This window comes from Durio zibethinus, unplaced genomic scaffold, assembly GCF_047325235.1.
Source record: "Durio zibethinus cultivar Kanyao isolate XHJ-2024 unplaced genomic scaffold, ASM4732523v1 HiC_scaffold_281, whole genome shotgun sequence".
NCBI lineage: Eukaryota > Viridiplantae > Streptophyta > Magnoliopsida > Malvales > Malvaceae > Durio > Durio zibethinus.
In genome coordinates, this window is record NW_028322904.1 from 17501 (window position 1) to 45386 (window position 27886).

Below are 27886 nucleotides of genomic sequence, written 5' to 3' on the forward strand. Positions count from 1 at the left end.
CGTTCTAGTGCTCGAAAATAATATTCTAAAGCTTTTGTATGTTCTCCGTTACTTGTGTGGATAAGGCCTATGTTATAGAGTATATAACTTCGATCATAGGGATCAATTTCTAGTCGCATAGCTTCATAATAATTCTGTAAGGCTTCCGCATAATTTCCTTCGGATTGAGCCGACATCCGTTACGGTCGTCATTCGATTCAACGAATTCTCCGTTCCAAAACCGTACGTGAGATTTTCACCTCATACGGCTCCTCCTTTATGTGCATAATGAGAATAATCCATGGAATTAAAAAAAAGGTCGAAATATTGTCATTATGAACTGAGCGGGGCTAATGTTTTTACAAGAAATCTCTAGCCAACCCTCTTGCAAAAGATCTTTTCTTACCATCAAGCGTGTTCGTACTAGATAAATAAAGTAAACTCCAACAATTTCTTTGTTCTCAACGCTCCTTAATTTCCAGGAATTAGTCACTTCAACAATCTTCGATGGTTATATGGGTATCCAAAGTACGAACAAGATGGATGTTTGTTGTCCCAACCATTTCTCTTAGTTCCGATCCCGATAAGGAAAGGGAATCCTTTATAACAATAACAAAGTTTTCGTGTTGTTGATTCCTAGATGTAGTGCTTCTTCCTCTATGCCGCCTATTGGTACTAGTGTAGTAGGGTTGACCCACAATACAGACCCATAGGTGTAACCTTTCGCTCAATACTCGAATCAACAATTGAAGCATCTGAGGTTGCATTAATCGGGGATACACGACAGAAGGAATTGCTTTATTTATAAACTTCACCTTCAACAAGCGTAGATTTCTTTTTTTTTTTCAATAGTCTTTTTTTTTTTTTTTCTATTCCGAATCATGTGTCTTTTTCCTAAGACTAAGAGCGGTAAAATAAAAATAAAAAAAAAAATATATATAAAATAATTAAAATATATAAAATAATTATAATTATATAATAATAATCAAATCGCACCATCTCTGTAATAAGTAAATGCCTCTTTTTCTCCTGAAGTTGTCGGAATTATTCGTAATAAGATATTGGCTACGATTGAAAAGGTCTTATCAATAAAATTTCCATTTATCCGCGATCTAGGCATAGGTAGCAATCCATTCTATAACTCTTTTCATTACCCCTTCGTGAGAAAAAAAAAAGGATCTCACAAACAAAGGAAGCGTACAGTACGAAATAACATAAAAGCAGACCCATTCCATAAAAAAAAAAAAAAAAAAGATATAGCCCTCTACTTTACTTCAATTTTTTTGGCAGGAATCAAGAAAAAAAAAAAAAAAGAAATATTTGAATCCTATTTTATTTCATCCAAATTTATTAGTATAAGAATTTATTAGTATAAGAATAAAATATAAAAAGAAAAAAGAATTATTACGATTTCATCGAAGTTGAAGAATCAAAAAATTTATCCTACGGATTAGGATAGATTAGCAAAATTAGAGAAGTTTTGATTAAATTATGATAAAAAGAGGAAAAATAATCGAATAATCGTTCTATGATGAAAATAAAATAACTGCCCTTTTTTGTGTTTTGTGCATAGCAGGTATACAACATATAATCAAATATAAAAATCCCTTAGAGGATTTATGAATTTGTAATAGATTTACAGAGTAAGAGGTTGTTGTTGAGAGATCTAAAACTGGAAAAGAATTTTAGAATTCTTATAGAAATGGGGAATTAGAGTCTAAAGAGAATTATGAACTAAAAATATCCATTAAGCATAGTCTAAAAAAAAAAAACCAATCGATTGATTTGATTCGTTTCAATTCATTGATTTAATCCAGTCCGGTAGAAATATCAGAAAAAAGATGGGAGTGCCTTTTTCGCAAACATGAATAGATATATATGGTATATGTTTATCGTATTATATTATTTATTTTTAACAGCCCCCTCACAAAAAAATTTCTTCGAGTCGGGAGGCTAAAGAAAAAGTGCTGAAAAAAGTGATGAAAAGTTTTCTATTTTTATAGCTAGTTTTCTAGTTAGAATTGATATTGTTCGTACCTCTCGAACAATCTAATATGAATAACTCGCTATTCGCTCGGGTTATCGGCCATAATAATTATGTAGGAGAGATGGCCGAGTGGTTCAAGGCGTAGCATTGGAACTGCTATGTAGACTTTTGTTTACCGAGGGTTCGAATCCCTCTCTTTCCGCACCTTCACCTAATTCGCCAATGTAACTGACTACAATGTATCAAATCAAATAAGAACAGATACTAAAGAGTTAGACCCTTCTTTGATATAGATTCTCTATTCCCAATTTCTTTTTAATACGGAATACGTAAAATAGCGTACAGGGGATGAAAATCTACCTACGGATCTATCATACATGAATAGGAGAAAAATAAAATTTCCGAATCAAATCCCTTACCCTGTCTTCCTTTACTTAACCTTAACTCAGGTGAAAAGGGAGAGCAGAACCCTTGTTTTGTTATTTTAGTTAGGTTTAAGTCTGACGAGAATAATATTCTACGACAAGCAATTCATTTATTTTCAAACCGACCCATTTCCTATCTATTATTTGATTGACTAATCCTTTATATTGTAATGTGTGAAGGGTCAAATGCTTTGGTAATTCCTCATGGGTGGATGAATCAAGATAATTTTGAATCAGAGTTCTAGATTTTTGTTCATCCCTCGCTGAAATAATATCTCGGGGTTTGCAGCGATAACTTGGTATATCTACTGTACGACCATTAACTAAAATATGTCTATGGTTAACTAATTGGCGGGCTTGAGGAATAGTTGAAGCCATACCTAATCGAAAAAGGATGTTATCCAAACGCATTTCAAGTAATTGTAGTAAAACCTGACCTGTTGACCCTTTTGCTTTTCTGGCAATACGAACGTATTTAAGTAATTGTCGTTCTGTAAGGCCATAATGAAAACGCAATTTTTGTTTTTCTTCTAAACGAATACGATATTGAGATTTTTTACCGGAGCGCGATCGGTTTCTAAGATCGCTTCCGGCTCTAGGACTTTTACTAGTTAGTCCCGGTAAAGCCCCCAGACGGCGTATTTTTTTGAAACGAGGCCCTCGGTAACGCGACATAAAGACTCCTTATTAATTTGAATTTTATTGAAATTTCATAAACCTAAATTAAAACTGAACTAAATGAAGCGAAATCGACTGAAGGATTGTACTACAAATATTAATGAGATGAATTGGATCAATATCCATACTTTTTTGTATTGTATATAATGTATATTGTATATAATGTATACAAAAAATAGAAATTAAAATAAAATATATATAATATATAAATATATTAAATATAAAATATATATTAAATATAAAATATAAAAATTAAAATCTAAAAATTAAACCAAAAAAAGTTTCCTTTTTTTTTTTCTTGATTTATTCTGCAAAGATCTAACTCCTCCAATTTTATTCCTAATTGAAAGTTTCTACGACATAATAAACGGATCGTTGACCTTTGGAAAGAAAAGGGGAAAAAGCTTTTTCAATGTTCTTTGATTTCAAAAAAACATTATCAATCATGTAAAAAAGTAAAAAAGCAAACAAATAGAGAAAGCCGGCTATCGGAATCGAACCGATGACCATCGCATTACAAATGCGATGCTCTAACCTCTGAGCTAAGCGGGCTCAAATAATAGAAATTTTGTATCCATAGGAATTCAGCAAACTATTACGATCTTATCTATTAACTATCTATTAGTTATTCATAATTACTATGAATTATTAATATGAATTATAGACTAGAATTTAGAAAAACTAGAATTTTAAATTTTAAATGCCATATTTATGCCATACATAATTTATGCCATATTTAATATAATCATATTTAATATAATGATATATAATAATATATAATAATATATAATAATGGTAGATTCAATCTAATATTCAATCTAATATTGATAGAATATAATAATTAAGAATAGAATAATATAATTCTATTTGATTATATTTTAATCATTCTATTTGATTATATTTTAATCATATTAAAAATGATATTTTAATTTAATCATATTTTAATTTAATCATATTAATATTTAATAACATTATATTTAATAATATTAAATTATAATAATATTATTATAATTTAATTCTAATTTTATTATAATTATAAAAATTATAAAAATAAATTATAAATATATTTATAATTTTTATAATTATTTATTATTTATCTCTATATTATATATTTTTATTTTATATTTATTTTATTATATGTTATCTTTATTCTATTAGTCTATTCTATTTAGTATTCTATTCTATTTAGTATTATATTCTATTTAGTATTATATATATAATTTAGTATTATATATATATTAGTATAATATTAGTATACTAAGTATAATATTACTATATTTTTTATTTTATATTTTTAGTATTTTTTAGTATATTTTTAGTATATTTTACATTTAAATTATATATAATTTTTTTTTTTTATATAGATATAGATATAGATTTAATTTAATAGATAGATTTAATTTTAATATAGATAGATAGATTTAATATAGATTTAATTTATTTATATTTAATATTTATTTATATTTAATATAGATTTAATATATATTTAATTTATTTATATTTAGTTTAGAATTATAAATAGAGTCTAATAATTAGATAATTATAGTGAAAATATTTTTATGCATTTATATATAATTTATATTTATATATAATTTATATATATATTATCATTATATAAATGATACGTTATAAGTCTAAATAATTAGAATGAAACTTTGTTTTTTAGACTAACTAATTCGAATTATCTTCGAAGTCGAAATAGAAATGAATGGAATAATTAGTTCTAGCTATTATGCTATTATACTAGAAAATAAATAATTAATAATGAATAAATTTTAAAATGAATAAATTTTAATAATGAATAAATTCAATTTTCATTTTTATTTTTATTTTTTTAGTTATCTTATTATGGTTATATAGGATAGTCTAATAAAAGAATAAGAATAAAAATAAAATTAAAGAAAAAAGAAAAGATGCAACCCATAGAAATGAAATCCAGATCATAATGAGAGATGAGAGACTCCTTTCTTTTGTTTTCATTCATAAAGGCGGAAGCTAAGACGAAAAAAAAAAAAAAAATCGACCGTTCGAGTAAATTGCCTGAGAAAACTGAGAGTAAGGGGGGCATATATATGTTATGGAATATCCATCTATATTGAATTGCGAATACAGAAATGATAAAATATTTTCTGATTGGACCAAATAAATACGGGTCTCCGATAGAGACGAAAGAAGATAAACAAACAAGAAATAAAATAGGTAAAGACCCTTCGATATAAGAATCAGTATCTATATCTACTAAATTCAATACTAAATTCAACGGTTTTCGCATAAAAAGAAAGAAAATAAATAAATGAAAGAAAGGGGAAAGGAAGGGAAGGAGAAAGGGGGAAGGAAGTGCATCCTAATGAGATCCTAATCTCAAGACACAAAGGGGATATGGCGAAATTGGTAGACGCTACGGACTTAATTGGATTGGATTGAGCCTTGGTATGGAAACCTACTAAGTGATAACTTTCAAATTCAGAGAAACCCCGGAATGAAAAATGGGCAATCCTGAGCCAAATCCTATTATTTTACGAAAATAAACAAAGGTTCAACAAGCGAGAATAATAAAAAAGGGATAGGTGCAGAGACTCAATGGAAGCTATTCTAACAAATGGGGTTGACTGTTGGTAAAGGAATCCTTATATCGAAACTCCAGAAAGGATGCAAGATATACCTATATAAAATATAAAATAAATAGGTATACTAATGAAAAACCAAAAAAGACGACTCGAACCCGTATTTTTTTTATTTATATGCAAAATCAATTTATATGAAAAATAAAAAGAATTGTTGTGAATCGATTCCAAGTTGAAGAAAGAATCGAATAGAATATTCATTAATCAAATCATTCACTCCATAGTCTGATAAATCTTTTGAAAAACTGATTAATCGGACGAGAATAAAGATAGAGTCCCGTTCTACATGTCAATATCAATACCGACAACAATGAAATTTATAGTAAGAGGAAAATCCGTCGACTTTAAAAATCGTGAGGGTTCAAGTCCCTCTATCCCCAACCCCAAAAAGCCCGTTTGCTATCTATTTATTTTATCCTACCCTTTTTGTTAGTGGTTCAAAGTTCCTTATGTTTCTCATTCATCCTATTCTTTTCCATTTTACAAGCGTATCCTAGCAGAATTTTGTTCTCTTATCACAAGTCTTGTGATATGATATATTGTGATATATATATGATATACGTACAAATCAACACCCTTGAGCAAGGAATACCTATTTGAATGATTCATAATCCATATCATTACTCATACTGAAATTTACAAAGTCTTCCTTTTAAAGATCCAAGAAATTCCCCTTTTAATTTAATACTTTTTCGTTTTTTTTTTTGTTTTCATTTTTAAGTGACATAGACCCAAGTCATCTAGTATTATGAGGATAATGCGTCGGTAATGGTCGGGATAGCTCAGTTGGTAGAGCAGAGGACTGAAAATCCTCGTGTCACCAGTTCAAATCTGGTTCTCGGCGTATGATTAATTTGTATGAGTATCTACTCTACAAATTAATTGATATAGATCGACATAATACATACTTATCTAGCTAGCTATCTGGAAGTAAACCCTCTCTTTATTTATTTTTTTTTTTTTTTTTGTTTCTATTTTTTAGATGAGCAAAGAGTCTATTATAATTATAATGTAGTAAAAAAAATAAATAATGTAGTAAAAGAAAAAAATTTCATTATCTTTCCTCTTCTTTTTTATTTGTTCACGCTGTGGCTCCTCACATTCAAAAAGAATGTTAATACTTCATACATATTTAATTAAAAAAAAAGATTAAAATAGTTGGTTGAAAGGCCCAACCAAAAGTCTGGTCTAGAGGAGTTCAAGGATAGAAATAACCAAGACTCATCTCAGCTACAGTACAAATAGAATCCGATTCCCTTTCATTTATTTATTTGTATTCTCTTTCATATTCCATTTCTTCATTCCTTTCTATGTGACTCTCTAGAGTTCATCTAAGTGATGTGCGCGATACAAAGTTCACGGTATAGAACCCTTGTTGTTCATCCTATTGTCTCGGCTCGTCCGAAATAAAATAAAAAGGTATCTTCAAAAATCGAGAATTTCAATGATGTATTGTCTTTTATTTCTTTTTATTTATTAGCCTATCCATAAGAATACGAATGAAACCTCAATTCCTCCGTTTGAGCTAGAAGAGAATGTACAAATATTCCTTGAATATTTGAAGTTGTAATTAGTTTCTTATCATTCAATGAGCGTCTTGTATTTCATAAAAATTGGGGGCAATGTAATCCTTACGTAAAGGCCACCCTATCCAACTTTCGGGCATTAAGATACGTTTCAGTCGTGGATGATTCTCATAAGAGATTCCCAACATGTCATAAGATTCTCGTTCTTGAAAATCCGCACTTTTCCAAACCCAGAAAACAGACGGAATTCTAGGGTTACTCCTTGGAGCAAATACTTTTATACATACTTCTTCCGGTTGATCTACACCATACTCTATTCTCGTAAGATGATACACACTGGCTAACAGTCCGCCTGGTGCTACATCATAAGCACATTGGGAACGTAGATAATTGTAACCATATACATATAAAATAACAGCAATGGAATGCCAATCCTCGGGCTTTATTTGTAAAGTCTCTATTCCTTGGTAATCGAAGCCCAAAGATCTATGAACTAGCCCGTGTTTGACTAGCCAAACAGACAAACGGCCCTGCATCTTTTTTATCTCTCCCGCACTTTTCTTTTTTATTTGTAATTTGTATAAGATAAGTATTTCACATTTACGATGAAATCGAATTTATGAAGATTAATTCGTTGTTTGTTATTCTGTTTCTGAATCCTACCTAATTCACTAATTCGTGGGAAGATATTGAACTTTTGTAGTTGAAAAATGTTTCAGGAGGAATCTCTGAAGTAGATGGTGGTTGATAGAGTAATCCTTGATTATAATTTCCAGTATGAGTACTGCGTACAAGACAAAACTTGTGATTGGTAGTAAAACACCGATCCCCCTGTTGAGATCTAATTCGATCTTCATAGATTTCGCGAGATATTTTCTTACGAAGTTTTGTTATAGCATCTATAACTGCCTCGGGTTTAGGGGGACAGCCCGGCAAATAGACATCCACAGGAATTAGCTTATCGACTCCCCGAACAGTACTATAAGAATCAGTACTGAACATCCCTCCTGTAATTGTACACGCGCCCATAGCAATAACATATTTAGGTTCGGGCATTTGTTCATATAATCTCACTAAAGAGGGAGCCATTTTCATTGTTACTGTTCCAGCTGTTAAAATTAGGTCCGCTTGTCTAGGACTCGATCTTGGGACCAGCCCATAACGATCAAAGTCGAATCGTGAGCCTATTAATGAAGCAAATTCAATGAAGCAACAACTGGTACCATAAAGAAGCGGCCATAAACTGGAGAGTCTTGACCAATTTGAAAGATCATTTAATGTAGTTGAAATAACTGAGTTTTGGGTTGTTCGATCAAGTAAGGGAAATTCAATGGAATTCATACTCAATGTTATTATTATTTTTACTTTTTTCTTTCTTTTTATTATCTGAATATTCAGGAACTAAGACCATTCCAATGCTCCTTTTCGCCATGCATAAACTGAACCAACAATTAGGATAAGCACGAAAATTAAAGCTTCTATGAATACGGGTACCCCCAATACATCGAAACTCATTGCCCATGGATAAAGAAAAACCGTTTCAACATCAAAAACAACAAAAACTAGAGCAAACATATAATAACGGATTCGAAATTGTAACCAAGCATCGCCCATTGGTTCTATACCCGATTCATAACTAGAAAGTTTTTCTGGACCCTTTCTAATCGGGGCTAAAACTCCAGAAATTAGAAATGCCAAAATAGGAATAGCACTTGATATTATTAGAAATGCCCAGAAAATATCATATTCGTAAAGCAGAAACATAGACGAACTCCTATGAATGTGAAAAATAGACCGGATTAGTCGATTCGACCTGGAATTCATTGTCAAGTCATCCACAACTGTTTGTTTAGTCAAACCAACAATTCAGTTTGATCGAATCGTCTAGTTTCGTTTGTTTGCTGTTGCGTTTTAAGATTTATTGATTGGAATTAATCCTATTTACATTTCACTTATTTCGATTTAATTTCGATATAGTACTAATTTGTATTCGATATAGTACTAATTTGTATAGTAATAGTATAAATAGATATTTATACTATTACATTTATACTATTACATAGATATTTATACTATTACTATATAGTATAGTAGAATACTATACAAATCCAAAACAAGTAAAACTTTTTTGTTTTCACTTCATTTCGTATTTTTCTAAATAAAAGGAATTCTAATATATAACTAATATCTAATATGTATTAGAAATAAAAAAAAAAAAAAAAAACCTTTTCTCTTTTCTATTATCTTATTATCTATTATATATATAGAATATATATAGAATATAGAATAAATTTATATATATATTATATAGTATATTATATAGTTATATATAGAATATAGAATAAATTTATATATAGTTATATATAGAATACATTTTTTATTTTCTATCTATATTTTATAGATATTATATCTTTTTATAGATATTATCTATATATATATTATCTATATATATATATTTAATATATATTATATATATTTATGAGATTCTGTTGAAATGCGCTTTTGTTTTCAGTTTCTGAGCGATCTCCCTGTGAGCGAGCTTATGGGAATGATTTTAACCAAGCAACTGGAAGCGACCAGTTCCAATCAACAAAGAATACAATAATTAGGAAAAAAACTATACAACTTTTTTTATTTGTATTTGGATATTCTTTATTGTTTTAGTTTGCTTTAGTTTTAAGAATATTATTTTCATTTCATTTTTATTAATTTAATAAATATTTTTTTATTAATTTAATAAATATTTTAAATTAATAAAATATAAAAATTAATAAAATATAAAAATTAATAAAATATAAAAATTAATAAAATATAAAATAAAAATATAAAATATAGGGCTATACGGACTCGAACCGTAGACCTTCTCGGTAAAACAGATCGAACTGATTATTATCAAAATGATTCGACCTATTTCAAAGACCCAACATGCATTTTTTTGCATTGGGCTCTTTCATTAACTGATAGAAATATCAGTTAGTCTACCATATATATATTTTTTCTCTTAGAAAAAAAAGGAAGATGGTTCCATGTGCTCTGATTCATTACTGATACAGGAGCACTACCAAAGTGTTTCAAAGAAGGGAAAGTTTATCTTGACGTAGGTCTGCTTCTGGCCTAGATCAACCTAAGTTAAATGAAGTCTCTATCATCCTGATTAAAAAATCAAAGATGAAACTTCATACACCTTAAGATTCATAGGACGAAAAGAGAATTTTTGAGGTCCTTATACTCATTATGCCTAGCATTGAATAGACTGGGTATTCGCCCTATCAATATCTCAAATCAATGATAGGTTCGATTCGGATCCTGCTCCTGCCTAAACGGCACCCGAATCGAACCAAACCATTTGTCAGGCTATTGTTCTCTTGTTTTGTTCCTTCAAAGTAATGGAGTAAGACATCGATTTCTCAAAAGGATCAATTTTTTTTGATTGCATGATAGACTCCCCTGAAAAACATTGGCGCGCGTGTAAACGAGGTGCTCTACCTAACTGAGCTATAGCCCTTGTGTTTGTGATACATATTTTATCATATTATTTAGATAATTTCTTGTCAAGATGAATATTACATGATCCAACATCATAATCATACCTTTTTGGTCGGTTTGATTGGTATTGCTTAGAAGTAATATCGGATTTATAATCCATCGATGTGATAGGTCCCTTTTCTTTCTCTTTATGATTCCTTATGATAATAAATGACCTACTTAACTCAGTGGTTAGAGTATTGCTTTCATACGGCGGGAGTCATTGGTTCAAATCCAATAGTAGGTAGAACTTATTAGATACCATTGATCCCGGTGTCTAATAAGTTTTTCTACCCACCTTCTTTTATTGATTTTCTATCTTTTTCATCCTATTCTATTTCCGTTTTCAATTTTCAAATTTTTCGTTAGATCAAATTTCACTATTTCACTTTTGATTGTATTTGATTCTATTTAATCAGCAGAATAAAAATGGGATGTAGAAACGAAAGTTCTGTTTATACGGAAATTCTTTCGATTAACCAACTAGTTACGAAATCGCGTTGATAGCCTTTACTCGTGTCCTAGCCCATCTGAGAGCTAGATTTGCCTCAATTGTTTGCCTCTTGCCTTCAGCTTTCCTCAAGTTAGCTTCCGCTATTTCAAGAGCTTGCTGAGCTTCTTGTGGATCAATGTCACTACCCTTTTCCGCATCCTTTCCAAAAATAGTGATTTCATTATTGACTATTCTAGCAAAACCACCCATCAGAGCCATCGTTAACCATTGGTCGTTAAGGCGTATTCTCAAAATACCTATATCTACAACTGTGGCAATAGGCGCGTGATTTGGTAATACGCCAATTTGTCCGCTATTAGTAGATAAAATGATTTCTTTCACTTCTGAATCCCAAACAATTCGATTATGGGTGAGTACGCAAAGATTTAAGGTCATTTATTCAATTTGCTCTCCATTTCTAAGTTCGTAGCCTTCGCAGTAGCTTCATCGATGTTACCTACCAAATAAAAGGCCTGTTCAGGAAGACCGTCTAATTCTCCGGAAAGGATCAATTGAAATCCTCTAATTGTTTCTGCTAGGCCAACATATTTCCCCGGGGAACCAGTAAATACTTCCGCTACGAAAAAGGGTTGTGATAAGAAACGCTCAATTTTTCGCGCTCTTGCTACGGTTAAGCGATCCTCTTCGGACACTTCGTCCAACCCCAGGATAGCTATAATGTCCTGAAGTTCTTTGTAACGTTGTAAGGTTTGCTTAACCCTTTGCGCAGTTTCATAATGTTCCTTTCCAACGATTCGAGGTTGGAGCATAGTTGACGTTGAGTCTAAAGGATCTACCGCTGGATAGATACCTTTGGCAGCTAATCCTCTTGATAGTACGGTAGTAGCATCTAAATGCGCAAATGTTGTGGCAGGGGCAGGGTCGGTCAAATCATCCGCGGGTACATAAACTGCTTGAATAGAAGTTATGGATCCCTCCTTGGTAGAAGTAATTCTTTCTTGTAAAGAACCCATTTCGGTACTAAGGGTGGGTTGATAACCCACAGCGGAAGGCATTCTACCCAATAAGGCAGATACTTCGGATCCCGCTTGGACAAAACGGAAGATATTGTCTATAAATAGAAGTACGTTTTGTTTATTAACATCTCGGAAATATTCCGCCATAGTTAGGGCAGTCAACCCAACTCTCATACGAGCTCCTGGCGGTTCATTCATCTGACCGTAGACTAAAGCCACTTTTGATTCCGCAAGATTTTGTTCATTAATTACTCCAGATTCTTTCATTTCCATGTAAAGATCATTTCCTTCACGAGTACGTTCACCTACTCCGCCAAATACGGATACACCCCCATGAGCTTTGGCAATGTTGTTGATCAATTCCATAATGAGTACTGTTTTACCTACCCCAGCTCCCCCAAATAGTCCGATTTTTCCTCCACGACGATAAGGAGCTAAAAGATCGACTACTTTAATTCCTGTTTCAAAAATAGATAATTTTGTATCTAATTGTATGAAAGCGGGCGCAGGTTTATGAATAGGGGATGTTGTGCGAGTATCTACAGGACCTAAATTATCAACGGGCTCCCCAAGCACGTTAAAAATTCGTCCTAGGGTCGCTCCGCCGACTGGAACACTTAGAGGAGCTCCCGTGTTAATCACTTCCATTCCTCTCATTAGACCATCTGTAGCGCTCATAGCTACAGCTCTAACTCGATTGTTTCCTAATAATTGCTGTACCTCACAAGTTACATTAATTTGTTGACCGATGGTATCTCGACCCTTAACTACCAAAGCGTTGTAAATATTAGGCATCTTGCCCGGGGGAAAGGCTACATCCAGTACTGGACCGATGATTTGAGAAATACGTCCCAGATTTTCTTTTTCAAGCGTGGAAACTCCAGGAACAGAAGTAGTAGGATTTATTCTCATAATAAAATAAAGTGAAATATGTCAATTTTTTTTTTCGAAAATTTTCTAATAAAAAAAATCTTCGACAGCAAGTTGATCGGTTAATTCAATAAGAAATGGGGATTAGCACTCGATTTCGTTGGTACCATCCAATTGAATGCAATTCAATTGGATTGTTTCCTTATTCAATGAAGGAATTTTTAAGTTCAACCAACCTATTTGCAAAATATCAAGTGGATAAATAAATAACAATTTTGAGAGAGTCTTTCATTTGTCTATCATTGTCTTTCATTTGTCTATCATTATAGGCAATACCATCCATATTATCTATGGAATTCGAACCCGAACTCTATTTACGATTCCTTATTTCTATCTCATTAGCCCTTATTTCATTTCGTATTTTATTTTAGCATATCGATTTTTTTTTACGTCCAACCTATCCCCCCTTTTTCCATCTATATTCCTTTTTTTTCATTTCATAAACGAATTACGCATATTTTCACATCTAGGATTTACATATACAACATATATTACTGTCAAGAGTGAATTTCTTATTCTTTCTTATTTCTTATTATTGAATTTATATTATTTCTTATTTTATATTATTTCTTATTATCTTATTATCTTATTATTGATTATTATTGACTATTGACTTATTATTGAATTTATATTATTATAGTATTATCTTATTATTGACTATTGACTTATTATTGAATTTATATATTTTATATTTAATTTATATATTTTATATATATATTTTATATTTATAATTCTAATTATAATTATATATTTATAATATTTCTATTTCATTTATTTCATTTTCATTTCGATTCAAAAAAAAAGTAAGGAATTCTAAACTTGAAAAACACGGATTGGGTTGCGCCATACATATGAAAGAATATAGAATATGAAAGAATATAGAATAATGATGTATTTGGCGAATCAAATACCATGGTCTAATAAGGAACCTTTCGGATTAGTTGATAATTTTTTGAAAGATTTCTTCGAAAAGGTTTCATTAACTCCTAATTTATGCCGAGCAGACCTTGTTGTTGCGAAAATTTTCAATTCATGAGTTGTAGGGAGGGGCTTATGTCACCACAAACAGAGACTAAAGCAAGTGTTGGATTCAAAGCTGGTGTTAAAGAGTATAAATTGACTTATTATACTCCTGAATATGAAGTCAAAGATACTGATATCTTGGCAGCCTTCCGAGTAACTCCTCAACCCGGAGTTCCGCCCGAGGAAGCAGGGGCAGCAGTAGCTGCTGAATCTTCTACTGGTACATGGACAACCGTGTGGACCGATGGGCTTACCAGCCTTGATCGTTACAAAGGGCGATGCTACCACATTGAGCCCGTTGCTGGAGAAGAAAATCAATATATATGTTATGTAGCTTACCCCTTAGACCTTTTTGAAGAAGGTTCTGTTACTAACATGTTTACTTCCATTGTGGGTAATGTATTTGGGTTCAAAGCCCTGCGCGCTCTACGTCTAGAGGATCTGCGAATCCCTCCTTCTTATACTAAAACTTTCCAAGGCCCGCCTCATGGCATCCAGGTTGAAAGAGATAAATTGAACAAGTACGGTCGCCCCCTATTAGGATGTACTATTAAACCTAAATTGGGGTTATCCGCTAAGAACTACGGTAGAGCAGTTTATGAATGTCTACGTGGTGGACTTGATTTTACCAAAGATGATGAGAATGTGAACTCCCAACCATTTATGCGTTGGAGAGACCGTTTCTTATTTTGTGCCGAAGCAATTTTTAAAGCACAGGCTGAAACAGGTGAAATCAAAGGGCATTACTTGAATGCTACTGCGGGTACATGTGAAGAAATGATTAAAAGGGCCATATTTGCCAGAGAATTGGGAGCTCCCATCGTAATGCATGACTACTTAACAGGTGGGTTCACTGCAAATACTAGCTTGGCTCATTATTGCCGAGATAATGGTCTACTTCTTCACATCCATCGCGCAATGCACGCAGTTATTGATAGACAGAAGAATCATGGTATGCACTTTCGTGTACTAGCTAAAGCTTTACGTCTGTCTGGTGGAGATCATATTCACGCTGGTACAGTAGTAGGTAAACTTGAAGGAGAAAGGGACATAACTTTGGGCTTTGTTGATTTACTACGTGATGATTTTATTGAAAAAGATCGAAGCCGTGGTATTTATTTCACTCAAGATTGGGTTTCTATACCAGGTGTTCTGCCCGTAGCTTCGGGGGGTATTCACGTTTGGCATATGCCTGCTTTGACCGAGATCTTTGGAGATGATTCCGTACTACAATTCGGTGGAGGAACTTTAGGACACCCTTGGGGAAATGCACCGGGTGCCGTAGCTAATCGAGTAGCTTTAGAAGCATGTGTAAAAGCTCGTAATGAGGGACGTGACCTTGCCCGCCAGGGTAATGAAATTATCCGCGAGGCTGGCAAATGGAGTATGGAACTAGCTGCTGCTTGTGAAGTATGGAAGGAGATCAAATTTGAATTCGAAGCAATGGATACTTTAGATAAATAAAATTTGAATTCGAAGCAATGGATACTTTGTAATCCAGTAATTACTGTTGGTTTGTTGAATTGCAATTAAACTCGGCCCAATCTTTTACTAAAAGGATTGAGCCGATCCTAAAGATTGGTGTATTCTTTTCTATCCTATTCGTTCCGTGTTGGAATAGAAACTTATTGTATTAGTAGACGAGATTTTATTGTATTAGTAGACGATATTTTACGAAAAAGGTTCTTGATAGGAGAAAAATTTCTTTTTTCAATTTTTTCAGTGCGAATTTTACACAACATAGGGAAATCGCTATTTCTAATTGAAAATTTATATTTATAATTGAAAAGAAAAAAGTAAAGTATCATATATCATATATAATGAACTGATACTCCAGGTTCTCACAAACGAGAATCCTTTACTTCAATATTCACGTCATTATTAGTTTAATGATTGTATCCATTATGCGTATTCCGATAGGAAATAAATGATTTTTTTTTTTTCATCAAATGACTATTCATCTATTATACTTTACATCTAAATAGAGGCAAGAAAACTCTATGGAAAAATTATGGTTCAATTTTATCTTGTCTAAGGGGGAATTAGAATACAGATGTGGGCTAAGTAAATCAATGGATAGCCTTGGTCCTATTGAAAATACTAGTGTAAACGAAGACCCGGTTAGAAATGATATGGATAAAAACATTCATGGTTGTAGTGACAGCTCTAGTTATTACAGTAAGGTTGATCATTTAGTTGGCGTCAAAGACATTCGGAATTTCATTTCTGATGACACCCGAATTAGGGTTTTAATTAGGGATAGTAATCAGGATAATGATAGTAATCAGGATAATTATTCTCTATATTTTAATAGTGAAAATCAAATTTTTGAGATTGACAATGACGATCCCCACTATGATTTTAACTTGTATGATACTAACTATAGTTGGAATAATCACATTAAGAGTTGTATTAACTCTTATCTTCGTTCTCAAACCTGTATTGATAGTTCCATTTTAAGTGGTAGTGACAATTACAATGATAGTTATATTTATAATTGCATTTGTGGTTACATTTGTGTTGAAGGTGGAAATAGTAGTGAAGACAATGGTTTAACTCTAAAAGAAAGTTGCGCAAATGGTAATGATTTAACTCTAAAAGAAAGTTGCGCAAATGGTAATGATTTAACTCTAAAAGAAAGTTGCGCAAATGGTAATGATTTAACTCTAAAAGAAAGTTGCGCAAATGGTAATGATTTAACTCTAAAAGAAAGTTGCGCAAATGGTAATGATTTAACTCTAAAAGAAAGTTGCGCAAATGGTAATGATTTAACTCTAAAAGAAAGTTGCGCAAATGGTAATGATTTAGAAAGGCCTAAAGATTTCAAGCATTTGTGGGTTCTATGCGAAAATGAAGATTGTTATGGATTAAATTATAAGAAATTTCTTAAGCCAAAAATGAATATTTGTGAATACTGTGGATATCATTTGAAAATGAGTAGTTCAGATAGAATCGAACTTTCGATTGATCCAGGTACTTGGGATCCTATGGATGAAGACATGATCTCTCTGGATCCCATTGAATTTCAGTATGACGAAGATGGTATTGATTATGATCCATTTCAGTCTGACGAAGATGGTATTGATTATGATCCATTTCAGTCTGACGAAGATGGTTCTGACGAAGCTGACGAAGATGGTTCTGACGAAGCTGACGAAGATGGTTCTGACGAAGCTGACGAAGATGGTTCTGACGAAGCTGACGAAGATGGTTCTGACGAAGCTGACGAAGATGGTTCTGACGAAGCTGACGAAGATGGTTCTGACGAAGATGGTATTGATTATGATCCATTTCAGTCTGACCAAGAAGAGCCTTATATGGATGGTATTGATTCTGATCCATTTCAGTATGACGAAGATAAAGTTCAGTATGACGAAGATAAAGTTCAGTATGACAAAGATAAAGTTCAGTTTGACAAAGATAAAGTTCAGTATGACAAAGATAAAGTTCAGTTTAACAAAGATAAAGATGGTATTAATTATGATCCATTTCAGTTTAACAAAGATAAAGATGGTCTTGATTCTGATCCATTTCAGTATGACGAAGATAAAGTTCAGTATGACAAAGATAAAGTTCAGTTTGACAAAGATAAAGTTCAGTTTGACAAAGATAAAGTTCAGTTTGACAAAGATAAAGATAAAGATGGTATTGATTATGATCCATTTCAGTTTGACAAAGATAAAGATGGTATTGATTCTGATCCATTTCAGTATGACGAAGATGGTATTGATTCTTATCCGTTTGAGTATGACGAAGATGGTATTGATTCTGATCCGTTTGAGTATGACGAAGAGCCCTATAAAGATCGTCTTGATTCTTATCAAAGAGAGACAGGATTAACTGAGGCTATTCAAACAGGTACGGGTCAACTAAACGGTATTCCTATAGCAATCGGGGTTATGGATTTTCAGTTTATGGGGGGTAGTATGGGATCCGCAGTAGGCGAGAAAATCACCCGTTTGATCGAATATGCTACCAATAATTTTTTGCCTCTTATTCTAGTGTGTGCTTCCGGAGGAGCACGCATGCAAGAAGGAAGTTTGAGCTTGATGCAAATGGCTAAAATATCTTCTGCTTTATATGATTATCAATCAAATAAAAAGTTATTTTATGTATCAATTCTTACATCTCCTACTACTGGTGGAGTGACCGCGAGTTTTGGTATGTTGGGGGATATCATTATTGCTGAACCCAATGCCTATATTGCATTTGCGGGTAAAAGAGTAATTGAGCAAACATTGAATATAACAGTACCTGAAGGTTCACAGGAGGCTGAATATTTATTCCATAAGGGTTTATTCGATCCAATCGTACCACGTAATCCTTTAAAGGGTGTTCTGAGTGAGTTATTTCAGTTCCACGGTTTTTTTCCTTTGAATCAAAATTCAATCAAGTAGAGTCTTAAGTTAAATTATTTTCTTTGTAGTGAAAAGGCAGTTAGTTAGTTTATCAGAATCAAAGTCAAAGCCCGCATAATGGGCTTTGACTTTGTGACATAAAATGGAATTGTCGAAAAACGAATTTTATCTTGCTCTATTGCGTATGTTTATATAATTCAAATATAGAAAAAATATAAATATAGAGTTTTGCATCTTTCTATATCTCCCGAGAATTCTATTTTTACTAAAAATCCCTGTTCTTGGATCGGATTCTAACGAATCGAATCTTTCGACAATTTGTAATAAACTCTTTCTCAATTTGTAATAAACTCTTTCTTTATTAAATTCAAATTAGAAATTAAAATTAGAAGACAAGAACAATAGAATAATAATAATAAGAAAAGTAGGAATAAAGTAAGATAATAAAGAAAGTGGATTATCTTATCATACACCTATTTTATTTCATTTAGAAAGATGGGCAAGTCCCTTTATTTAATTCTACATTCCTTGCACTTATTAGATAAGATATATATATTAGATATATATACTCGCTTAGATATACTTAGTATTTAGATATACTTAGTATTTAGATATACTTAGTATAATATTTAGATATACTTAGTATTTAGATATACTTAGTATAATATTTAGATATACTTAGTATTTCGATATACTTAGTATAATATTTAGATATACTTAGTATAATATACGAATTATAATATAATTATTATAAGATATATTTATAACTAACTTTATAACTAACAATATAACAATAACAGGTACGAATATTAAATTGAGGTACCCATTTTATGACAATTCCCTCTATTTTTGTGCCTTTAGTAGGCCTAGTATTTCCGGCAATTGCAATGGCTTCTTTATCTTTGTATGTTCAAAAAACTAAGATTTTTTAGATTCGATGGGGCCAAGGCCAAGACCAAATCTTATCTATTTTTTTTTTCACGACTTAGATGCCACGGATATCTATTTAGTAGAATATTGTATAACATCCATCCGGCTTCCCCGAACATAAATGAAAAAGCTCCTCTTATGCATACGTAAACATGATATAGGGGTAAATGAATTATAGCAAGTGGATCGGTACCGGACGAATGTATGAAATTAAAGTCTATATATCTAGTAGATCTGTATAGGGGATCATATAAAGGGGATGATTTTAGATCTAAGCAATTTGATGAATTACTTCTAAAAGTTCATATCAAAATAGCACTAGTTGATGAGAGTTACTTCGGAAACAAAAAAAGTAAAGTCAAATTTTTTTGCTTATTTTCTCAATTCCAATAAAATGCAACTGGATCTAGTATGTATGAGTTGGCGATCAGAATCTATATGGATAGAATTTATAGTGGGGTCTCGAAAAACAAGCAATTTCTGCTGGGCCTTTATTCTTTTTTTTGGTTCATTAGGGTTTTTATTAGTTGGAACTTCTAGTTATCTTGGTAGGAATTTGATATCTTTATTTCCGTCTCAGCAAATAGTTTTTTTTCCACAAGGAATCGTGATGTCTTTCTATGGGATCGCGGGTCTCTTTATTAGTTCCTATTTGTGGTGCACGATTTTTTGGAATGTAGGTAGTGGTTATGATCGATTCGATAGAAAAGAGGGAATAGTATGTATTTTTCGTTGGGGTTTTCCTGGAAAAAATCGTCGCATCTTTCTACGATTCCTTATGAAAGATATTCAGTCCATCAGAATAGAAGTTAAAGAGGGTATTTATGCTCGGCGTGTCCTTTATATGGAAATCAGAGGCCAGGGGGCCGTTCCCTTGACTCGTACTGATGAGAATTTGACTCCACGAGAAATTGAGCAAAAAGCTGCTGAATTGGCCTATTTTTTGCGTGTACCGATTGAAGTCTTTTGAAATGAATTGCAGAATAAATGCTTTCTCGGCAGGAGGAAAAAACTCAAGACAAGAAGCCTCTTTTTTCTATAGCAGAACTAAACTGAAGTTTCTTAAGAATGCCCACTCGAACCAAAGAAGACGTATACGGAAGAGTCATAACATAAAACAAAACTGTTTTTTTTTTTTTGTCCACAAAAATTGTTTTTTATGCGTCTGTAAATGTAAAACCACTCAACTTAATTCAGTAACAAAACAAGCAAGAAATCGAAATAATGGATTCATCTCATATATCAAAGTATTTCGAAATATTTAACTTTTTATTTTCAATATTTGGAGTTGATACGTTAGATACAGATAGATTATATCTTGTAAATTTTCTCTACTTTCCTTTTGTCAATCAGCCCCTCCCCTTTTATCCTTTCTTTTGTGCTCCTTAAGAACTAAACAAGTAGATTTCTTTCTTATAACATAATGATAAATGTAATGATAACTTTTCTGTCTTTTTTTGTCACTCATTTTTGATCATCATAATATTTTTCATAATTTTTTTTTTTTCAATTATTCCCGGACTCTAGACTATATACAGTCTAGATAACCCGCGAAAATTTTTCGACATATTTGATTGATATCTTGATATAGACAGGGAGCTCCTTCGTCTCAAAATCTGAATAGAATAATCTTTATTATTTGAAGCGGTTCTTTCGGGCAGTTATCGAAAGAGGGCAATTGCTTCGAATTTGATCAATTGAGATATCTGGAAACAATAATATATATATATATTTCATTCGAACATTCGAATTCAAAGTGGATTCTTATTTTCTATTTCTGTACTCTTTTTAGATTCAAGGACTAAGCACTGAATCAAAAAAAAAAAAAACAGAGAATAGATTCATGGGCCCCTACCTTATAATTTATCTTATAATTTATAATATAATGAAAGTCATGCTTGATAGAAAGATTAGATCACATAAAGTCAACGAATGAGGTGGGTTCATTAACAATTCACAGATGAAAAAATGGCAAAAAAGAAAGCATTCACTCCCCTTCTATATTTTGCATCTATAGTATTTTTGCCCTGGTGGATCTCTCTCTCATTTAATAAAAGTCTGAAATCTTGGATTACTAATTGGTGGAATACTAGGCAATCCGAAACTTTTTTGAATGATATTCAAGAAAAAAGTATTCTAGAACAATTCATAGAAGTAGAGGAACTCCTCCTGTTGGACGAAATGATAAAAGAATACCCGGAAACACATCTACAAAAACTTCGTATAGGAATCCACAAAGAAACGATCCAATTGATCAAGATGCACAATGAGGATCGTATCCATACGATTTTGCACTTCTCGACAAATCTAATCTGTTTCGTTATTCTAAGTGGTTATTCTATTTTGGGTAATGAAGAACTTGTTATTCTTAACTCTTGGGTTCAAGAATTCCTATATAATTTAAGCGACACAATAAAAGCTTTTTCTATTCTTTTATTAACTGAGTTCTGTGTCGGATTCCATTCGCACCACGGTTGGGAACTAATGATTGGCTATATCTACAAAGATTTTGGATTTGCTCATAATGATCAAATTATATCTGTTCTTGCTTGTACCCTTCCAGTCATTCTAGATACAATTTTTAAATATTCGATCTTTCGTTATTTAAATCATGTATCGCCGTCACTTGTAGTTATTTATCATTCACTGACTGACTGAAAAATGATTCACGGATTCAATTAGAATCTTTCTTACTTTGTATATAAGCAAAGAATGCAAAGTCGTACTTACTTTACTCTTTCTACCCATCAGGGGAATACAATTCCTCCTCTATTTCAGTAAATTTTTTTTTTTTTCAGTAAAAGTAAATAGCAGAATCGTGGATAGGGAACTATACTAGTGACCTACCTAATTTTATTGTAGAAATTTTCGGGATCAATGATTGTACCATGCAAACTAGAAATACTTTTTCTTGGATAAAGGAGGAGATTACTCGATCCATTTCCGTATCGCTCATGATCTATATAATAACCGGGGCATCCATTTCAAATGCATATCCCATTTTTGCGCAGCAGGGGTATGAAAATCCACGAGAAGCAACTGGGCGTATTGTATGTGCCAATTGCCATTTAGCTAATAAACCCGTGGATATTGAGGTTCCACAAGCGGTACTTCCTGATACTGTATTTGAAGCGGTTGTTAGAATTCCTTATGATATGCAACTGAAACAAGTTCTTGCTAATGGTAAGAAAGGGGCTTTGAATGTGGGTGCTGTTCTTATTTTACCGGAGGGGTTTGAGTTAGCCCCACCTGATCGTATTTCGCCCGAGATGAAAGAAAAGATAGGCAATCTGTCTTTTCAGAACTACCGCCCCACTCAGAAAAATATTCTTGTGATAGGTCCTGTTCCTGGTCAAAAATATAGTGAAATCACCTTTCCTATTCTTTCCCCAGACCCTGCTAGTAATAAGGATGTTCATTTCTTAAAATATCCCATATACGTAGGCGGAAATAGGGGAAGGGGTCAGATTTATCCCGACGGGAACAAAAGTAACAATACAATTTATAATGCTACGGCAACAGGTATAGTAAGCAAAATCATACGAAAAGAAAAAGGGGGGTACGAAATAACCATAACGGATGCATTGGATGGACATCAAGTGGTTGATATTATCCCCCCAGGACCAGAACTTCTTGTTTCAGAGGGTGAATCTATCAAACTTGATCAACCATTAACAAGTAATCCTAATGTGGGTGGATTTGGTCAGGGGGATGCAGAAATAGTACTTCAAGATCCACTACGTGTCCAAGGCCTTTTGTTCTTCTTGGCATCTATTGTTTTTGCACAAATCTTTTTGGTTCTTAAAAAGAAACAATTTGAAAAGGTTCAAGTGTCCGAAATGAATTTCTAGATCCGTGGATTTATCAACATCAAATTTGTAAAAAAGAACAAATTCTTCCTGGCAATTAGGTTAGGTATGATGAAAAAAGTATGAAAAGTCTTTTGCTTGTTTATATTCTTTCTCTAGGAATTACTTTTACCGCATTCAAAATCTGTATATTGTGAAGAAGACTATTTGTCTTTACCCCTTCTTTTCTTTTTTCAATCTAAATGGGAGGGGTGTAATTATATCCCTATTGTCAGATTGAAATGTCACAGAATGGGTTTTGTTTTCTAAATTCAATTTGATTAGATACTAAACATAAGATAAGTAAGCGGAGAATAGAAAGGAAGGATAAATGAGGGGAACAAATAATTACAGGGAGTATTCTTCGTCTTCCTAGCCTTCGGCACAAGAAAAGGATGTGTAAAATTCCTTTTCTTGTGTCGAAATAATAACAATTCCGGATCCCATTCGTCAAAGATTTCTATTCTTAGTTTATATTTTTCCAGATTTTTCAGAACCCTTTATTTTTTTAGATTTACTTATAATAGATAATAGATTATAATAGATAATAGAATAAGTAATAAAGTAATCGAATAAGTAATAAGGATAATATAATAAGTATAAAATAAGTATAAATAAGTATAAAATAAGTATAAGTATAAATAAGTATAATATAATATAATAAGTAATGGACAACCAAAAAAAAGAGAAGGAATCCTTTTTTTTATAAATATAAAATAGAAGCAAGGCGATGAACTTATAAAAAAATTTCAAACTTTGATGAAATACTAAAATAAATAGAGTAAGGTTAGACTAGTCTAGAAAGGGTTTGCTTGATATCTGGTCGACAGAAAAAAAAAAGAAATATTAAAATTAAATATTAAAATATTAAAATTAAATATTAAAAAAAATTAAATATTAAAATTAAATATATATTGTGATTGTGTCATCCAGGAAAAGGAAATTGAGTGATTCCTTTTTTTCTTCTAACCTTGAAAGTATCGATAGATACTATCGAAGAACAGATGCTATGAATCAATTAATCGAGTTCATTTTTCAAAAACATCATCGGAAAAAGTGATCTATTTGTTGTCATTTATATTTATACGAACAAAATATTATGATCATTAAGAATTCAACGGGACCCCTCCTCGCGAATCAGACAAAGAAAGAGGAGGCGGGCCCCGTTGAGTTCTTACACTTTCATGCCTATAACTTAGTTCATCCCATTATTACATATTACAGGGACGAACCCAATCCAGAATATGAACCATAAAAGAAAATACCTATTAAACCGATCACAGGAATACCAGTTACCGTACCTATTATCCAAAGAGGAATCCTTCCAGTAGTATCGGCCATTTATCCCGCTTCCCTCCACATTTCATCAAGTGGTCATGCTAAAGACATAAACAGTCATAGATAATTATGAGATGCAATCCTTCCGAATGGGATAAGAGAATTCCTACTATTATTTAGTATTCTACTACTCTTTTTTTCTTAATTGAAGAAATAATTGGAAAATAAAACAGCAAGTACAAAAATGAGTAATAACCCCCAGTAGAGACTGGTACGATTCAATTCAACATTTTGTTCGTTCGGGTTTGATTGTGTCATAGCTCTATAATTAATTCGGATTAGGTTTATCGTTGGATGAACTGCATTGCTGATATTGACCCCAAAAAAGAAACGGTAGGTACAGCTAGTCCGTGAACAGCCAACCATCGCACTGTAAAAATTGGATAGGTTCGATCTATGGTCATTGGGTCCTCCTAAAAAGATCTACTAAATTCATCGAGTTGTTCCAAAGAATCAAAACGGCCGGTTATTAATGGAATTCCTTGTCGGCTCTCTGTAAAATACTCGTTTGGACGAGGGCTTCCAAACACATCATAAGCTAAACCTGTGCTGACGAATAACCAACCCGCAATGAATAGGGAAGGTATAGTAATACTATGAATGATCCAGTATCGAATACTGGTAATAATATCAGCAAAAGAACGTTCTCCTGTGCTTCCAGACATGCTGAGCTCCGCATATTCTTGTAGGGGATCGATTCCGTAAAAGATGAGATCAGTAAACGGAAATTCACTGAAATTCAATCTTTGTGAGATCGTCAATATTGTACCAAAGGTATTTTTAGAGTATACCGAATCAGTATAGCTATCCTTCTTCTGACACAGCAACGCAATTTCAAACAGTATATCGACATGAAGTGCTAGATAATTTCTTTCTTCTTCTTGCTTGTCGATGTATAACCACGTATCATGCGATAGAAAATTCCTCAAATTCCTGGAATATAATATAGGGGATTCTATTATTGGTTTGGGGCTAGAAACGGAAGATCAGGTAACCCGTGAATCCAACAAGTTTATAATAATTCATGAAGGAAATTATCATATTTCCGCAAGTCAATTAGATGCGAAATCTAAAAATTGACTTTTTTTCGTAATTGCATAAGAGGTTTTGTTTTTTGTTGTAAGCCCTCCTTTTTTTATTTTAAGGAATTGCTTAGTCGTCTAGTAACAAGTAAGAGTAGTCGATAGTATTAGATATAGATAAAAAAAAGAGCAAGGAATAAAAAAAAAATTCTACTAATCAATATTTGTGAGGCGGCCTTTCTTGTATTCTTGTATTAGATCCAAAGGTTTTTTCTTGACCTAACTACAAAGATGATGAATCTATTTCTTTTTCTTTTCTACTCTTGTCCTGCCGCTCTATTTTTGTGAATACCGTTTAGAATGATTGATGAATCAAAAAATTTCAATTGAACTTATTCTTTCAATTGGTATTTTTGCTTATCCCCGTCTCTTTTAAAAATTGAAACTTAGGTAAGTGCTTTATAAACATATGTATAAAAAGAACATATTTCATTTAGCTCCTTCATGCCTACTCTAACTAGTTATTTCGGTTTTTTACTAGCGGCTTTAACTATAACCTCAGCTCTATTTATTGGTCTGAGTAAGATACGACTTATTTGAAAATTAATTGAATGAACGAACAATTAATAAAAACAAAGTTTTCTGTCCTATTCCATATATTCTATAGTTCCTTACCGTGTTAATTATCAATTATTAGTTATTGATATTCATGGGCAATAGAGATTAATATTTAGGGATAGATATTACCTTTCTTTTTCTCCTTTCAAATAAATTGAAATGATTGAAGTTTTTCTATTTGGAATCGTCTTAGGTCTAATTCCTATTACTTTGGCTGGATTATTCGTAACCGCATATTTACAATACATACGTGGTGATCAGTTGGACCTTTGATTAATTAACATCTCTTTTTTTGACTGACCCCTTTAATTTTAATTTAATTAATTTAATTCAAGGAGGTCAAATTCGAATTGCTGTTCAATTTTTTTTTTTTTTTTTTTTTTTTCAGTTCGGTGTAATTTTCGACTTAACAAGAGCGGAATCACGCTCTGTAGGATTTGAACCTACGACATTGGGTTTTGGAGACCCACGTTCTACCGAACTGAACTAAGAGCGCTTTCTTATCATAATAAATAAGACTGTAAAAAAGAGGATTCTTTTATTTTATAACCCCAATACATCGTGCACACCTATACTATCATATATCATATATAATATGAGAAAATGATAGATTATGTATGCTTAATTTTAATCAATCTAAAACTAAAATGGCTCCCTCCTTACTGCTCAAAGGAGAAGTAATAGGTAGGGATGACAGGATTTGAACCCGTGACATTTTGTACCCAAAACAAACGCGCTACCAAGCTGCGCTACATCCCTTTCAATTGGCCTACGATGTTATTGTAGAGAATCCCTGTCTTGTTTTCCACACCCTTATTTCATCTATTGATATACAAAAATTATCTTTCCATTTCCTCTTTTTGGTCTCATATCATATAACAACCATATAATGAATAATAAATGAATCTTTTTGGCGGGAATTCTCAGGCAGAAAGGGACCTATTTTGCTGTTTTAAGAAAAGGAAAATCTTATCTATCGAATCATTGTACATTTAAATTTTAATTTTGAATTAGGAATTCCGGGTACAAATATACAAATACAAGTGGTCTTTAACCACACATACATGTGATTATATATGTATTACCATAATGTATGTAATACGATAAAGAAGGAGGATTTTAAATGCGAGATCTAAAAACATATCTTTCCGTAGCACCGGTACTAAGTACTCTCTGGTTCGGTTCTTTAGCGGGTTTATTGATAGAGATCAATCGTTTCTTCCCGGATGCGTTAACATTCCCTTTTTTTTAATTCTAGTTATTGTCGCGGGACGGGGTGAAAAAGATTAGATCGATATACAATCAAATATCTGTGACTAATCTCTCGCCCCCCCTTGACTTTAGTTGTTTTTAGAATTATAATTATATAAGAAATGAATTCTAATTATATAAGAAATAATTCTATTTAGTTTTTTTAGAATTCTAATTATATAAGAATTATATAAAATAAATAAGGAAGGTAGAACGAAAAAAGTGGATTGAACCTCAACAAAACTTGGGTTCAAGCTCCAATTAAATTACTAGTAGAGCGAAAAGAGAAATGTGGCTGGAACAACAGTATCCTACAAGATACTTAAAGAAAATACCGTACTGTGATTCTAAATC

The 27886-nt window shown here is 32.3% G+C and overlaps 5 non-coding genes across 5 annotated transcripts; 2 read left to right on the forward strand and 3 right to left on the reverse strand.

The window, feature by feature from the left end:
• Nucleotides 1-2081: 2081 nt before the first annotated feature.
• On the forward strand, nt 2082-2168 carry TRNAS-GGA (transfer RNA serine (anticodon GGA)). The gene has a single exon. It is a non-coding gene; the product is annotated as a tRNA-Ser (tRNA).
• Nucleotides 2169-3548: 1380 nt separating this feature from the next.
• On the reverse strand, nt 3549-3621 carry TRNAT-UGU (transfer RNA threonine (anticodon UGU)). Its single transcript has one exon. It is a non-coding gene; the product is annotated as a tRNA-Thr (tRNA).
• Nucleotides 3622-6464: 2843 nt separating this feature from the next.
• TRNAF-GAA (transfer RNA phenylalanine (anticodon GAA)) lies at nt 6465-6537 on the forward strand. Its single transcript has one exon. It is a non-coding gene; the product is annotated as a tRNA-Phe (tRNA).
• A 20166-nt stretch (nt 6538-26703) lies between these two features.
• Nucleotides 26704-26777, reverse strand: TRNAW-CCA (transfer RNA tryptophan (anticodon CCA)). The gene has a single exon. It is a non-coding gene; the product is annotated as a tRNA-Trp (tRNA).
• Nucleotides 26778-26966: 189 nt separating this feature from the next.
• On the reverse strand, nt 26967-27040 carry TRNAP-UGG (transfer RNA proline (anticodon UGG)). The gene has a single exon. It is a non-coding gene; the product is annotated as a tRNA-Pro (tRNA).
• Between the last annotated feature and the right edge of the window lie 846 nt (nt 27041-27886).